This window comes from Panthera tigris, chromosome A3, assembly GCF_018350195.1.
Source record: "Panthera tigris isolate Pti1 chromosome A3, P.tigris_Pti1_mat1.1, whole genome shotgun sequence".
Classification (NCBI taxonomy): Eukaryota; Metazoa; Chordata; class Mammalia; order Carnivora; family Felidae; genus Panthera; species Panthera tigris.
Window position 1 is genome coordinate 113,521,800 of NC_056662.1, and position 15,590 is coordinate 113,537,389.

At 37.0% G+C, this 15,590-nt stretch overlaps 1 protein-coding gene and 1 pseudogene across 4 annotated transcripts in view; one reads left to right on the forward strand and one right to left on the reverse strand.

Annotated features, from left to right (window-relative positions):
• Positions 1-15,590, forward strand: part of MEMO1 (mediator of cell motility 1) — a 125,262-nt gene that overhangs the window by 29,982 nt on the left and 79,690 nt on the right. The window lies entirely within an intron of this gene.
• Positions 6,652-7,054, reverse strand: LOC102960160 (annotated as a pseudogene).

A 15,590-nucleotide genomic window follows, 5' to 3' on the forward strand; every position in this document is an offset into this window, starting at 1 on the left:
AAAATTTACATCCAAATTAGTTAGCAGATAGTGAAACAATGAATTCAGGAGTGGATTCCTTAGTGCCCCGTACCCATTTAGCCCATCCCCCTTCCCACAACCCCTCCCGTAACCTTCAGTTTGTTCTCCATATTTATGAGTCTCTTCTGTTTTGTCCCCCTCCCTGTTTTTATATTATTTTTGTTTCCCTTCCCTTATGTTCATCTGTTTTGTCTCTTACAAAGTCCTCGTAGGAGTGAAGTCATGTGATTTTTGTGTTTCTCTGACTGACTAATTTCACTTAGCATAATACCCTCCAGTTCCATCCACGTAGTTGCAAATGGCAAGATTTCCTTCTTTTTGATTGCCGAGTAATACTCCATTGTGTGTATATACCACATCTTCTTTATCCATTCATCCATCGATGGACATTGGGCTCTTTCCATACTTTGGCTGTTGTTGATAGTGCTGCTATAAACATTGGGGTGCATGTGTCCCTTCGAAACAGCACACCTGTATCCCTTGGGTAAATGCCTAGTAGTGCAATTGCTGGGTTGTAGGGTAGTTCTGTTTTTAGTTTTTTGAGGAACCTCCATACTGTTTTCCAGAGTGGCTGCACCAGCTTGCATTCCCATATTCTTTTGCATGTGGATGTCCAGTTGTCTCAGCACCGTTTGTTGAAGAGTTTCTTCTTTTGCCATTGAATTAGCTATACATGTTTGGGTTTATTGCTGGATTTTCTTTTCTATTCTATAGATGTTTGGACATATTTCTGGACTTTGAGTTCTATTCCATTGGTCTGTCCTTATGCCAGTACCACACTATTTTGATCACTTTAGTTTTGTAGTAAGGTTTGAAATTGGGAATTGTGAGTCTTCTACCTTTGTTCTTTTCAAGATTATTTTGGCTATTCAGGGCCCTTGGAAATTCCAAATGAATTTGAGGATCAGCTTTTCCATTTCTGCAAAAAAGAGAGTTGAGATTTTAATAGAGATTTCATTGGATCCTTTGATCACTTTGGGGAGTATTGCCATTTTAACAGTATTAAGTCTTTCAACTCATAAACACAGGATTTTTTTTTTTCATTTATTAGATCTTTATTTCAGTAATATTTATACTTTTTTGTGTATATGTCTTTCATACACTTGGTTAAATTTATAGCTAAGTATTCTTTTTGATTCTATCATACATAGACTTGTTTTCTTAGTTTCTTTTTTGGGTTGGTCCTCACTAATGCATAGAAATACAGTTGAGTTTTGTTTGATCTTCTTACAACACTGCTAAATTCCTTTATTAGCTTTAATAGTTTTAATGTGGGTTCTTTAGAATGTTTTTTTTCTTTAGAACTTTTTAATGTAAGTCATCTGTGAATAGAGAGAGTTTGTATCTTCCTTTCCAATTTGGATGCCTTTTATTTCTTTTTCGTGCCTAATTACTTTGGGTAGAACTTCCACTACAATATTGGATAGAAGTGGCAAAAGTGGGCATTCCTGTCTTATTCTTAATTTTAGGGGGAAAGCTTTCACTTTTTGCTGTTGAGTATGATATTAGCTGTGGGTTTTCTCACAAATGTCCCTTTCTTAGTTTAAGGAAGTTTCCTTTTATTCCAAGTCTGTATTTTTCACAAAAGGGTGTTGGATTTCGTGAAATGCTTTCTCTGTGTCAATTGAAATGATCATGTGCTGTGTTTCCTTTCGTTTAATAATGTGGTCTAATGCATTGTTTAGTTACATATATTGAACTGCCCTTGCACTCCTGAGATAAATTCTACTGGTTGAGTATAATCCTTTTACTGTGTTGCTGGATTTCATTTGCTGGTATCTCACTGAGGGTTTCTCCATCTGTATTCATAAAGAATATTGGTTTGTAGTTTTCTTGTGATGTCTTTGTCTGGCTTTGTTATCAGGGTGGCGCAGTAGAGTGAGTTAGGAAGTGGTCCCTGCTCTTCTGTTTTTTGGAGGACTTTGAGAAGGATTGCATTAATTCTATTCTATATGTTTGGTAGGATTCAGCAGTAAAGCCTTCTGGTCCTGGACTTTTCTTTGTTGGGAGGTTGCTGACTCAGTCTCTTTACTTGTTATACATATGTTGAAATTTTCTATTCTTCAGTCAATTTGGATAGTTTGTGTGTTTCTAGGAATTTATCTATTTCATCTAGGTTGTCTCATTTGTTGGTGTGCAGTTGTTCATAGTGTTCCCTTATAACCTTTTTTATTTCTGTAAGGTCATTAGTGTTGTCTTCTTTAAATTAGTTTTTAAGTAAAGCTTTCATTTTTGTCTTGTTAGATTATTTCGTGATTTGGTATGTTTCTCTAACGCAGTTCAGTTTTTCACACACATTAAAAGATGGAGGAATAGGAAACAGAAGACAAATATTACCTCCAAAAGTAGCTGTGTACTGGCATTACTGTACATCAGTTCAAGGAGAGTTAGAGTTAGGTTCATTATACTCCCAGACCACATCCCAGGTATACCAGTTAGAGAAACATTTGAGTGAAAGATTATTAACAAAAAAATGTACCACACACCTAATCCTAATTTTGTATGGTGCTATTACTAGTTTGTATTTTTCTGAATCTGGTGGTAAGACTTTTTTGATTCAATTTTATATTATTGAATCTTCCTCATGCTTGGTTTTTTTTTTTTTTTCAACGTTTTTTATTTATTTTTGGGACAGAGAGAGACAGAGCATGAACGGGGGAGGGGCAGAGAGAGAGGGAGACACAGAATCGGAAACAGGCTCCAGGCTCCGAGCCATCAGCCCAGAGCCTGACGCGGGGCTCGAACTCACGGACCGGACCGCGAGATCGTGACCTGGCTGAAGTCGGACGCTTAACCGACTGCGCCACCCAGGCGCCCCCCTCATGCTTGGTTTTAGTGGCATTTCCAAACAGAAAGTTTATTCTTTTAAACATTTTTCTGCAGAAATATGCCTGTCTTATGTTTATACCCAAGAAAGAAGGGTCTACAATCTTTATAATTTAACTGAATATCTCATAATTTGCAGGCTGTTATTAGCATCCATGTGAATGTATCAATGTGTAAGTTAATCTGAAAATGTAAAAAAGGCAAAATTTTTAGGTGGGGTTTGGAGAGAGGTAAACTTTTCCTGGCTAGTTAGTGGGTGACTGTATGAAATAACTTTCAACCTGAAACATTGCTTCAGATTGGACAAGGTATTAATGGTGGCAATAAAAGGTGTTTTGCTCATGTAGATACAGTATTTTTTTACTCGATCTCTATGGAATTATAGTGCATCCTGAGTGTGAATGAGAACTATGTATGCTGTTTCGTCAAGAAAGATGTCAACAGGGGCGCTTGGGTGGCTCAGTCGGTTCAGCGTCCAACTCCAGCTCAGGTCATGATCTCACGGTCCGTGAGTTCTAGCCCCGTGTCGGGCTCTGTGCTGACAGCTCAGAGCCTGGAGCCTGCTTCAGATTCTAGGTCTCCTCTCTCTGCCCCTCCCCCGCTCATGCTCTGTCTCTTGGTGTCTCAAAAATAAAATAAAAGAAAAGAAAGATGTCAACAGACAGTTACCTTAAGACTCATTAGGAAGCCAGGATGTGACAGTGCCTAACATTGAATGGGTATTTAATAAAATGTTTGATTAAGTGGATGAATCAACGAAACAAACGTAACTATAAAACTGCTTGAGTAGTTGTCTGAAATAGGACAGAGGCTGAGATCAATTAAACCAACATTAGCTCTTTTAAACTAGCCACATTTTGAAGTGTAGGGAGTAAAAGTGTTGTGAGCGCCCAGGAACAGAATTGTTCCTCTGTTTGGAGAGATGGCTATTGAAAATTATGAAAAAGAAAAGCTTGTGTTATTCTTATTACAGAAGTAGTTCAGATACCTTAAAGAAAATTTAGAAAATATAAGTAAATGTAAAATTGAAATAAATCCTCTCTTATCCTAAAATAACTTCATTTCACATATATATATATATATGGCTTTGTAACCTGATATATTCACTTAACTGGAAGTTCAACATATGTAACTTTCTGTTAAAATATTGGAGATTAGGAATCCTGCCAGAAAGTTTCCTGTGTGATTAATACAGTCTTAAATGACTAACTGGATGTAGTAACTAGCCTTTTCTGTATAATAATATTGAATTGTTTATAACACTTGCCTAAAATAAACATTATTATTCTTATTTTTTAAAATGTATTTATTTTAAGAGAGAGAGAAAGGGGCAAAGAGAGAGAGAGAGAGAGAGAGAGAGAGAGAGAGAATCCCAAGTAGTTTCTCTACTGCTGATGCAGAACCTGACACAGGGCTTGAATTGATGAACCATGAAGATCATGACCTGAGCCAGAATCAAGTGTCAGAGGCTTAATTGTCTGAGCCACCCAAGTGACCCTAAAATAAACATTATTAATGAATATTAATAAAAATATAGTATGTACATATGATCAAATCAAAATGTTTGGTATTTTAAATTTTTTAGTAGTTTAATCAACTACATATCTCCACCCTTTTAAAGTTTTGTTTTATAGGGGTGCCTGGGTGGCTCAGTTGGTTAAGTGTCTGACTCTTGATTTCAGTTCAGGTCATGATCTCAAGGTTTATGAGTTTGAGCCCCACATCGGGCTCCATGCTGACAGCTCAGAGCCTGGAGCCTGCTTCGGATTCTGTGTCTCCCTAGCTGTCTGCCCCTCCCCTGTTCATGCTCTGTCTCTCTCTCAAAAATAAATAAACGTTAAAAATTTTTTAAAAATTTTCTTTCATAAATAATACGCTGTAACCTGAAACAGTACTGTAGTGTTTTCTAGCTTTTGAGAATAGGTTAAAAACGAAGAATGGAAATGTCCTCGTTAGAGAGAAGATGTATTTATATCTAAAATTCTATCTATAATGGACAACATTGACAATAAAATTAAGATAAAAACAAAAAACACAAATAGATGTTGATTGTGAAATAAAACAGTTTATATGTCAGGAATTTGGGGGAGAGTATAGAGTTGAAATTCAGGGATATGAAGTGTGGAAGGTAGTTTTGTTATCAAGGAGATAAAAAGTAAGAGAAGGAGGCCTCCTTTGTAATTAATCTGAGGCACTTCTTCGAAGATTTATCACTATACAATTTGGTCACTGACAGAACACTCTGCAGTTGAGTCACTGGCAGAACAAATAGCTAGGTTTGCTACCAGGAGAAGGAAATCTGCTAATACTATTAGGAGTTGTAGGCAGTGCAAAATTCAGAGACTTCCAGGTTAGAAGATGGACATGAAAGCTCCTGAGCAGAGTTGTTAATCCCAAGGTAGAAGCTCTTTGTAGTCGGCCCCACTTAGGTGTAGGCAGCCCTGGGTCCCTTGGTGTTAACTGAAGCCAGAAGGATCCCAGGTCTGCGAATGCATCCTGTTGCCAAGAGAGGCAGAACCAGATACTAGGATCACTTTGCAAGATGAGATATTTGGAATTATTTAAATGATGTGAGATGGTTTCATGGGCTGGGGGAAGCTATTTAAGGTTTATAGGAAGAAAATAAAATAATCTTTAGTGAAGTGCTGTTATGTGGCTTGATACTTTCATATATATTCTGATTCAGTCTTTTTGGGTTAGGCTTTGGGGGAGTCTGATTTTTTATTAAGCACACCAGCTGATTTCTTGAACCACAGATTGAGTTACACAGGCAGGACTCCTGACTCTTGGTTGGGACTTGTAAATTTTGATTCCTGTTGTCTGAGCTTCCTGGTCATTCCCTCATTCTTCTGAGGCCTCAGATGGCTCTCCAAGATAATATATGAGAACAGAGGTCAGAACAGTAATGTCATTGTAACTATTTTCAGAACTCTTCAATTACATAAATGTTACCTCAAAATTTAAAAATTTTCCACTGGACACTAATATTAAAAATTTATAAAATTTTATTAAAATATTATATTTCTATTAAAAATAGTTACTATTAATTGATGACCAACTGATTGAGACCTATTAACTTCTTTTACATAGCAATTTTCATTTAATGAAGTTACATTAGTAACTACAGAACAATTTAGTATTCATTATTGTTTCCATGTCCCTTTATAGAATGAAGTCCTCTATTATTCTATATTTATACAAAGCTTTTTTTCCATCATAAAAATGCTTCATTATATAGAAAACTTTAGACTATATAGAGGTGACCAAAGTAAGTATCTAAAATTTGACATCCCAAAATAACCATTGACAGAAATGATTTTATACCATTGTACAAATGTTTTAGCATCTATTAGGTTGTTTTTGCCTAAATATGTTATTCTTTCCTAAGGTATTTAACTTAAAAAAATTGAGAAAAGAAATTTTTTTTTTACTTAAAGTTTATTCATTTATTTTGAGAGAGTGAGCACATGTACACACAAGTGGGGGAGGGGTAGAGAGAGAAGCGAGGTGAGAGAGAGAATCCCAAGTAGGCTCTACACTGCCAGTGTGGAGCTCAACATGGGGCTCAACGTGGGGCTCGAACCCACAAACTATGAGATCATGACCTGAGCCAAAGTCAGATGCTTAACTGACTGAGCCACCCAGGCACCCTGAGGAAAGAAATTTTTAATAAATTTTAACTAAAATATGTGTGACATCCTTGAAATCCGTAAAGAACTGGCATCAAGTGATTTAGCTTTCTCTGGGATGTGAATATCAGGGCTAGTTTTAATAGCAAACACTCATTAAACAATTTCTTTTTATAGTTTTATACCTTTATTTGACAATCAGCAGTTAGTTCTCATCCACATTAACAGTCTGTAGATTTTTGAAAGTGGTGACGGGTACATAGGTAACCAGTGTATAGAGCCTGTTTGGTGTATCTTCATCCTCGTTATGTTTTCTGGACAACTGCACACGGATATGGTATGGAATATTCCTTATTCCTTTGGCCCAAACAGCTTTGTTGAGCCTGGTGTCAATGCGCACATCTGGGGTTCCCATCTCCTTCATAGCAAATTTCCGGATCTCTTTGAGTGCCTGAGGAGCATGCTTCTTGAAACCCACTCCATGGATGCGCTTGTGAATGTTGATAGTGTATTCTCTGGTCGCTACTCGTTGATGGAGAATGACACTTCTTCTCTCCACCCTTCTTTGCGGGAGCCATTCTGCTGGGCCTGGGTTGGAAAGGAAGCTCATTAAACTATTTCTCTTTCTTTTTTTTTTTTTTTAATTTTTAATGTTTATTTCTGAGACAGAGAGAGACAGAGCATGAGCAGGGGAGGGCAGAGAGAGAGGGAGACACAGAATCCGAAGCAGGCTCCAGGCTCTGAGTTGTCAGCACAGAGCCCGACGCGGGGCTCGAACTCACAAACTGTGAGATCATGACTTGAGCTGAAGTCAGTCGCTCAACTGACTGAGCCACCCAGGCACCCCTCATTAAACTATTTCTTAATGGCAAAAGTAATAAGTACCACCTGTTAGCCAAAAGAAGTGTGTCTATTTGGAACTCTAAAAATCACCAAATAACTGGTAGTAGTAACTAACACTAGCTGGTGAGTGGTAAGTTTGTAAAATTCTTTTCATCTTAAAATAAGTCACCATTTAAGCATGGGGAATATGTAGAGTGTCTTCTGTATAAAACTGGGATACACTGTATACAGTATATTCTGGGGATAAAGTGATGGTTACTGGGGATAAAGGGATGGTTTTAGGAAGGAGGAGCAAATTGCATGTAGACTTATGAGGATTTAAAAAATTTTTCTCACTTTCAAAATGAGATTAGGCCAGTTGAGTTTGTGTTTGTTTAATACTTTAGGATACAGTTGGCTTTTTAAGGAAATACATGTTTTTGTATGTGTTATTCCACTTAATGCTAAGCCACCCTGTGTAAGGTGCTTAGTGTTTTATACTTATTTTTATAGATGAAAAAACTGAAACTCAAAGTTTTTTATCCAGGTCACAAACTCAGATATTTTTGGCTTTGTTTCCATTTCTTTCGCTCATGTTTACCATTCTCTGATTTCCAAAGTTCTTCTTTTTTAAAAAATATTTATTTATTTTTGAGAGGCAGAGACACAGAGCTTGAGCAGGGGAGGGGCAGAGAGAGAGGGAGACACAGAATCCAAAGCAGGCTCCAGGCTCCGAGCTGTCAGCACAGAGCCTGATGCTGGGCCTGAACTCTTGAACTGTGAGATCGTGACCTGAGCTGAGGTCAGATGCTTAACTGACTGAGCCACCCAGGCACCCCTCCAAAGTTCTTTTTAACTCAAATTCTGTGGTTTTACATAACTGGGGAGGATAGTGTAATGGATTCCCATTTACCTGTCCCAGGACTACAAAATTATTAGTCCATTGCCAGTTTGTTTCACCTGTATCCCCTTGTGTCTGCCCTCCCATATTATTTTTACCTCCATATTATTATGATTTTAAAGTTTATTTATTTTAAGAGAAAGGGGGGAGGGGCTAAGAGGGAGAGAGAATCGCAAGCAGGCTCTGTGCTGTCAGTGTGGAGCCTGATGTGGGCTCAACCCCACAAACTAATGACATCATGACCTGAGCCAAAATCAAGAGTTGGACACTTGACTGACTGAGCCACCCAGGTGCTTCTACCCCCATATTATTTTGACACAGATCCTAGAATATCATTTTATCTGTAAACATTTCAGTATATAGCTCTAAAAGAAACTAATTCTTAAAAGTTTAAAACATAACTGTACTAATATCATTACTGTAAAAAAGTCGTTATTTCATATCCAATTAATGCTTACATTTTCCTGATTATTAGAATTTTTTTTTTTTTTTTTTTTTTACATTTATTTTCGAGAGACAGAGCACAAGGGGCGGGGGCGGGGGGCAGAGACAGAGAAGGAGACACAGAATCCGAAGCAGGCTCCAGGCTCTAAGCAGGCTGTCAGCACAGAGCCCAACGCAGGGGCTCAAACCCACGAATTATGAAATCATGACCTGAGCTGAAGTTGGACACTTAACTGACTGAGCCACCCAGGCGCCCAGTCACAATTTTTTTTTAAACTGTTTTTAAGTTGCGATTCAAATAAGGCTTATATGTTGCAAGTGGTTAATATGTCTCATAAGTATTTAAAAAATATATTATTATTATTAAAAAAATATTTCTTTAGAGCAGTTTTAGGATCACAGCAAAATTGAATAGAAGAGGTAGAGATTTACCATATTTGATGTCTGTTTGTTCAGCCACCATTTGTTGAAAAGACTCTTCTTAATTTTATTGACTCCTTTCTTTTGTCGAAGATCAGATGACTATATTTCCGGGTGTCTATTTTTGGGCTCTCTATTCTGATCCATTGCTGTATTTGTTTTTTAGCCAATATCATTCTGTCTTGACTACTGTAGCTTTATCGTAAGTCTTAATGTTGGGTAGCAGCAGTTGTCCTCCAACTTTGTTCTCCTTCAATATTATGTTGGCTTTTCTTGGTCTTTTGCCTCTCCATGAAATAAATATTCAGAATGAGTTTGTTGATACCCACAAAATAACTTGCTGGGCTTTTGATTGGGATGCATTGAATCTGTAGATTAAATTGGGAAGAACTGACATCTTGTTAATGTTGAGTCTTCCTATCCATGAACATGGAATATGTTTCCATTCATTTATTTAGTTGTATGGTTTCATTTATCAGAATTTGTAGTTTATTTCATGTAGGTTTTATACAGTTTTGTTAGTTTCATACCCAAGTATTTCATCTTTTTTTTTTTTTTTTGGTATTAATATAAATGTTACTGTGTTTTCATTTCAAATTCCACTTGTTCATTGCTGGTATATAGAAAAGCAGTTGACTTTTGTATTTTAACCTGTGTTCTGCAACCTTGCTATACTTGCTCATTTATTTCAGGAGTTGTTACTGATTCTTGTGGATTTTTTTACATAGATGATCATGTCATTTGCTTAGATGGACAGTTTTTATTCTTTTTTTTTTTTCCCCGATCTGTATACCTTTTCTTTTCTTGTCTTTTCCAGTTTAATGTCAAAGAGCTGGGGTACCTGGGTGGCTCAGTCGGTTGAGCGTTGAACTTTGGCTTAGGTCATGATCTTATAGTTCATGACTTCGAGTCCCATGTTAGATTCTGTGCTGATAGTGTGGAGTCTGCTTCCAATTTTCTGTCTCCTTCCCTCTCTGCCCCTCCCATGCTTGGACTCTCTCTCTCAGAAATAAATAAATGTTAAAAAAAAAAAAAAAGAAAGAAAAGCTGTGATGAAGAGACTTTTTGCCTCCTTCCTGATGTTATGTCTTTTCAAATCTACACATTCCCTTTCCATCTCACTCTGTTTTTTCTTTTTTTTTTCCTTGCAATTTTGTTTTGTTGTTGAAGAGACTGGGTCTTTTCTTTTTTAGAGATTCTTGCAGGCTGGATCTTTGTAACTCCATCTCTGGGATGGTGTTCAACATGTTCTTCTGTCACATTTATTTTATAAAAATTGTTAATTAGATCTAGAGCAGCATTGTCTAGTATAAATTAAAAGAAAGCCATAAATTTGAGCCACATATTGGTAATTTGAATTCTTTCTGGTATCCACTTTAAAAACATAAAACAGGAGAAATTGGCTATTTATTTATTTATTTATTTATTTATTTATTTATTTTAATGTTTTTATTTATGTTTGAGACAGAGAGAGACAGTGTGAGCGGGGAGGGGCAGAGAGAGAGGGAGACAACAGAATCCAAAGTAGGTGCCAGGCTTTCAGCTGTCAGCACAGAGCCCAACGCGGGGCTCGAACTCACAGATTATGAGATCATGACCCGAGCTGAAGTCAGACGCTTAACTGACTGAGCCAGCCAGGCGCCCCGAGAAATTGGTTTTAATATATTTTATCCCACTTACTATATCCAAAATATTATTTCAACATGAAGCCAGCATAACTATTGATGTATTTTACATTTTTTGTACTAAATCTTAGAAATCTGGTGTATATTTTACACTTATATCACATCTCAATTAGAATTAGCTACAATTGCAAGTGCCTAGTAGCCACATGGAGCTAGTGACTCCTGTAGTGAACAACACAGATTTAGGGACTAGATCAGACTTAGGGTTTTTGTTTTTGTTTTTGTCAGACAGTAGGGAATTGCCTGATTGTCTCTCTTTGGTGATACCGGTAGCCATTCGTGATCACTGTTTAGATCTAATAATTTATTAGATTGTGAAGTGGTGACAGTTTTTAATCATTCTACCCTCATTTATTATCCATAATATTTCTCTAAGAGGATATTTCCTGTCCTCAATTAATCTAGTTACTTGAAGGAACAGTTCATTTAGAAAAAGTGGGATAAGTAATGCTTGATCCTTTTCCTTTATTTACCAGTTATCAAAATAATGAATTGGTTCCTTAGCATTAGGATAAAAGATACCTTTGGATACAGGTGACCAGCAAAAAAAAATTTTTCAAGTGTCATTGTGAACTCATAGACTTAAAAGATACTCAATTTGTCCCATCTTTAGTCAGTTGGAGTCTCTTTAAGCTAACTCTTGAGTCCTCTAGACATGGCCCTAATAGTCTTTGATAACTTTCCTGCATTGTGGTGTATTAGTCTGTATTATCTAGAAAAACATAACCAAAAGGATATATGCATATATATAGAAAGAGATTTATTATAATAAATTCGCTTATGAATTTTAGAGGCTCACAAGTTTCTTTTTTTTTTTTTTTTTTTTAAATTTTTTTTAACATTTATTTATTTTTGAGACAGAGAGAGACAGAGCATGAACGGGGGAGGGGCAGAGAGAGAGGGAGACACAGAATCTGAAACAGGCTCCAGGCTCTGAGCTGGCAGCACAGAGCCCGACGCGGGGCTCGAACTGAGGCTCACAAGTTTCAAGATCTGTGCTTAGCATCTGGAGGCCCAGGAGAGCTAGTGGTGTATGTAGTTCTGGTCCAGCTCAAGACTCAGGAAGAGCCAGTGTTGTTTTTTGGTTTTAGTCTGAAGGAAGGAAGAAAACCAGTGTACCAGCCTGAAGTCTGTCAGGCAGGCAGGACGAATTCCATCTTACTTGTGAGGGTGTCAGCTTTTTTGTTCATTCTGGCCTTCAAATGATTGGATAGGGCTCCCCACATCAGGGAGGGCAATTTGCTTTACTTAGTCTACAATTTCAAATGTTAATCTCATTCAGAAACATCCTGACAGACAAACCCAGAATAGTGTTTGAACAAATGTCTGGGCATCCTGGCAGTCAAGGAGTCATATAAAATTAACCATCATATCTGGGATAAGATGTTCCAGGCTCATTTTACATTTCCTGCCCCAGATGTAGAATCTGCCATTTTTCCAAAGAACCTCAGTCTTTACTGTCTTAAAGTCAAAGTGTCAAAGTCTTATAAATAATGCTGGCAATTAATAAATGAACTCTGGTGATTCTTTTGATGATGAAAACACATTAAGATTCATAAATTTAAAAGCTTTATGTTAAAAGGCTTTGTTTTAGGATTTTTATCAAGGTGTAATTTTTTTGGGCACCTGGGTGGCTCAATCTGTTGGGTGTCTGACTTGATTTCAGTTCATGTCATGATCCCAGGGTTGGATCAAGCCCTGTGTCTGGCTCCACGCTGAGCTTGGAACCTGCTTGGGATTTTCTGTCCCTCTCCCTCTGTCCCTCTTCCCTGCTCATGCTCATTCTCTCTCACAAAATAAATAAATAAACATTAAAAAAAAGTTGTAATTTCTTAAGCATCATTTGTCTTATATATTTCTTTTTTTGTATTTCTTTTCTTTTGGGAAAGAGGTCTTGGTATCTGCTCTGTCTCTCCTATGTTGATCTTTTTCTTTCTTTTTTTCTTTCTCTCTCTCTCTCTCTTTTTGTGAGCTATACACCCAATGTAGGGCTTAAACTCATGACCCTGAGATCAAGAGTTGCATTCTCTGCTGACTGAGCCAGACAGGTACCCCCTATGTTGATCTTTTTTAAGTTTCTGATAGAACACTCAAGAAAAGCATAGAATGAAAGCTGATAGTCTAGAGCTATACCTAGTAAAATGTATACAAGTGATTGGTAAGTATCTTTAAGCATGAATCTAAATAATTCTACCTCTTAGTATATTATAATAACCTAGAATTATAGACATAATTGAGTTTACTCTCTTCATTTTATAGAAAAGGAAACTGAAGCCTAGATCTGTGGAAATGTTAGTACTTTAACCTGGATCACTTGCTTCTTAGAGTAGGTACTGTGCTGAGTAGGACAGCTTCACAGCTCAGAGACAGACCAGCGTGGCCAAGAATCTTGGCATTGCCCTTTACTGGCTATATGAACTTGAGGAAACTCTGGTGTTCTTGTTTGTTTGTAAGCTAAAAATAATAGTGACTGTGTCATAGGATTGCTATGACAGTTAACCAAGAATAACATTTTAAGGAACCCAGTACTGTGCCTGTCACATTGTAGGTACACTAAATTCTGGCTGTTCCTCTACTCCCATTTTGTAGTTCTTTCTGCCTTATTACCTCCTTTTTGAATTAAACATCAAGTATATCTAAAGTAGCTGAAAACAGTGTTTTTGTTGTATTTTTTTACAGTGTTTGTAGTTTGTTTAATAGATTTTTTTCTTTAGTAGAATAAAAAAAGTTTATTCTGGCCTTCTGAATTTTTCTGGATGACAGTTACTGAAGTTCATGTTGAGAAGATTTTACTTTTCATTTTGAAGTACTTATCCAAAACAACTTTTGTTGTTATACCCCCATTTATCATAATTATTGAATATTAAACACAAATGTTTTAAATAATACTTTGTGTCATTCAGGTAGAAGGTGATCATGTTCATGCTTGTATTCTGCTGCAGCAAACAGGACAGTTCAGAATGACTATAATTAATAGGTGTTTAAGAGTTGCTTTGATGTCCTTAGATGAAAGCTTTGCTACCATTACCAAATGCTAGTATTTTAAATTATCACTCTCCTTTTTAACATGAACTATTGATGGGGCGCCGGGCTGGCTGGGTCAGTGGAGCATGTGACTCTTGATCTTGGGGTTGTGAGTTCCAGCCCCACGTTGGGTGTAGAGATTACTTACAAATAAAATCTTTAAGGGACGCCTGGGTGGCTCAATTGGTTAAGTATGTGAATCTTGATTTTGAGGTCATGATCTCATGGTTCATGAGTTCAAGCTCTATGTAGGGCTTTGTGCTGGCAGCCTGGAGCCTGCTTGGGATTCTTTGTCTCCCTCTCTCTCTACCCCTCCCCCGTTTGTTATCTCTTTCTGTCAAAAATAAACATTAAAAAAATCTTAAAAAACTGGTATGAACTATTGGCTTGAGTTCTATAGAACCACGTACAGGATTGTTAATGTCTAATACATGTTTAATTTGAATGTGTAGAGAAAAACCTTAGAAACTATCTTCCAAAAAATGCCCTCTCATATTCATTTTGGTTGCCATCTATTCCAAAAGCATGCTTAAAAAATGTTGACTTTCCCATGACAGCAAAGATAACTTACTTTGTTGGGAGGTTTAAACATATGATTGCTAATGCCTAAGGTTCTATTTCATAAAGTGAGTGAATTGATGTATTTGAGGTGTTGGAGATTTCAGATTGGGAGACATAGAGACCTTTTTTTTTTTTTTTTTTTTAATCAAAAAAAGGCAATGATAGCTGCTTTCAACTCTTCTTGGAGTGGTTTTCATTTGCCGTCTCCATTTTCTTGTAACTTCTCTGGTCTTTCACTACTTGTAATTTAATGTTTACCCCCAAATACTGAAAACTAATTGCCCTAGGGTTACTGATTTCTCATACTCACCAAATACATTGACTAGCATTTTCTCTGTTCTCATTGTGCTCATTCATTACAGTGCATCAAATTCTGTTTACATTGAAAATTTTAACTCTTTGCTTTCACTGTACTGTATTTTCCCTCTGTCTCTTGAGCTGCACCTCATTTTTCTTTCTCCCTGGCTCAACTTCTTACTTGCGTGCTCAAGTGTCTGTATCCAAAGACTTATGTTTTTAGCAGTTGTGCTGTCATCAATAGTTTGTGCATATTAAGATTGCTCAGCCATTCTCATCTTTCACCACTAATTAAATGGCTCTGAAATATACGTTTCTGTCATTCATGCTTTTTTCTGCACTTAAGGCTCTTACTCTTTACCAGCTAGACATCTTACCTAGTTGTCTTTCTGCCTCCTAAAACTTTCAGTGTGTCCAAGTCAAAGTCTTCATCTTAGAAAAGACTTCGTGGTCTTCCTTAATTGTCATTGGTATTGGTACTGTTGTTTTTCCTGTCCCCAACATAGTCATCATTGACTCACTCAATTTATTTTGATACAGGGGTCTACCAATTCTGATTTTGGGAAATGCTGGCTTATAGAGCTAAGGTTGGTTGAGTGGTTGTCTGTTTGTCTGTCTGTCTATCTATCTATCTATCTATCTATCTATCTAATTGGCCTAAGTGCAGAGGGGGTTTGGGAAGGAGTTTTTATTTCTTTAGTTGAATTTTTCTGGTGGCCGTGGTTTAAAAGAAGGTGCCAGTGATATTGTCTAAGACCTCTTAAAGGTACGAGTTCTTGAGCATGGCTGAGGCTTTCAAAACTTTTATGGTATGATCTTCTGGGAATGGGGAGAGGACGCGACCTCTTTAAACCCAAATATTCTTCAATCTGGGAAGCTTTTACCTTAATACATTTGCTTTAGTGATAGTTAAGTGAAAACAACCCAAAGGGATATGGAAAGGTTTGGTAGAGTGGCTGT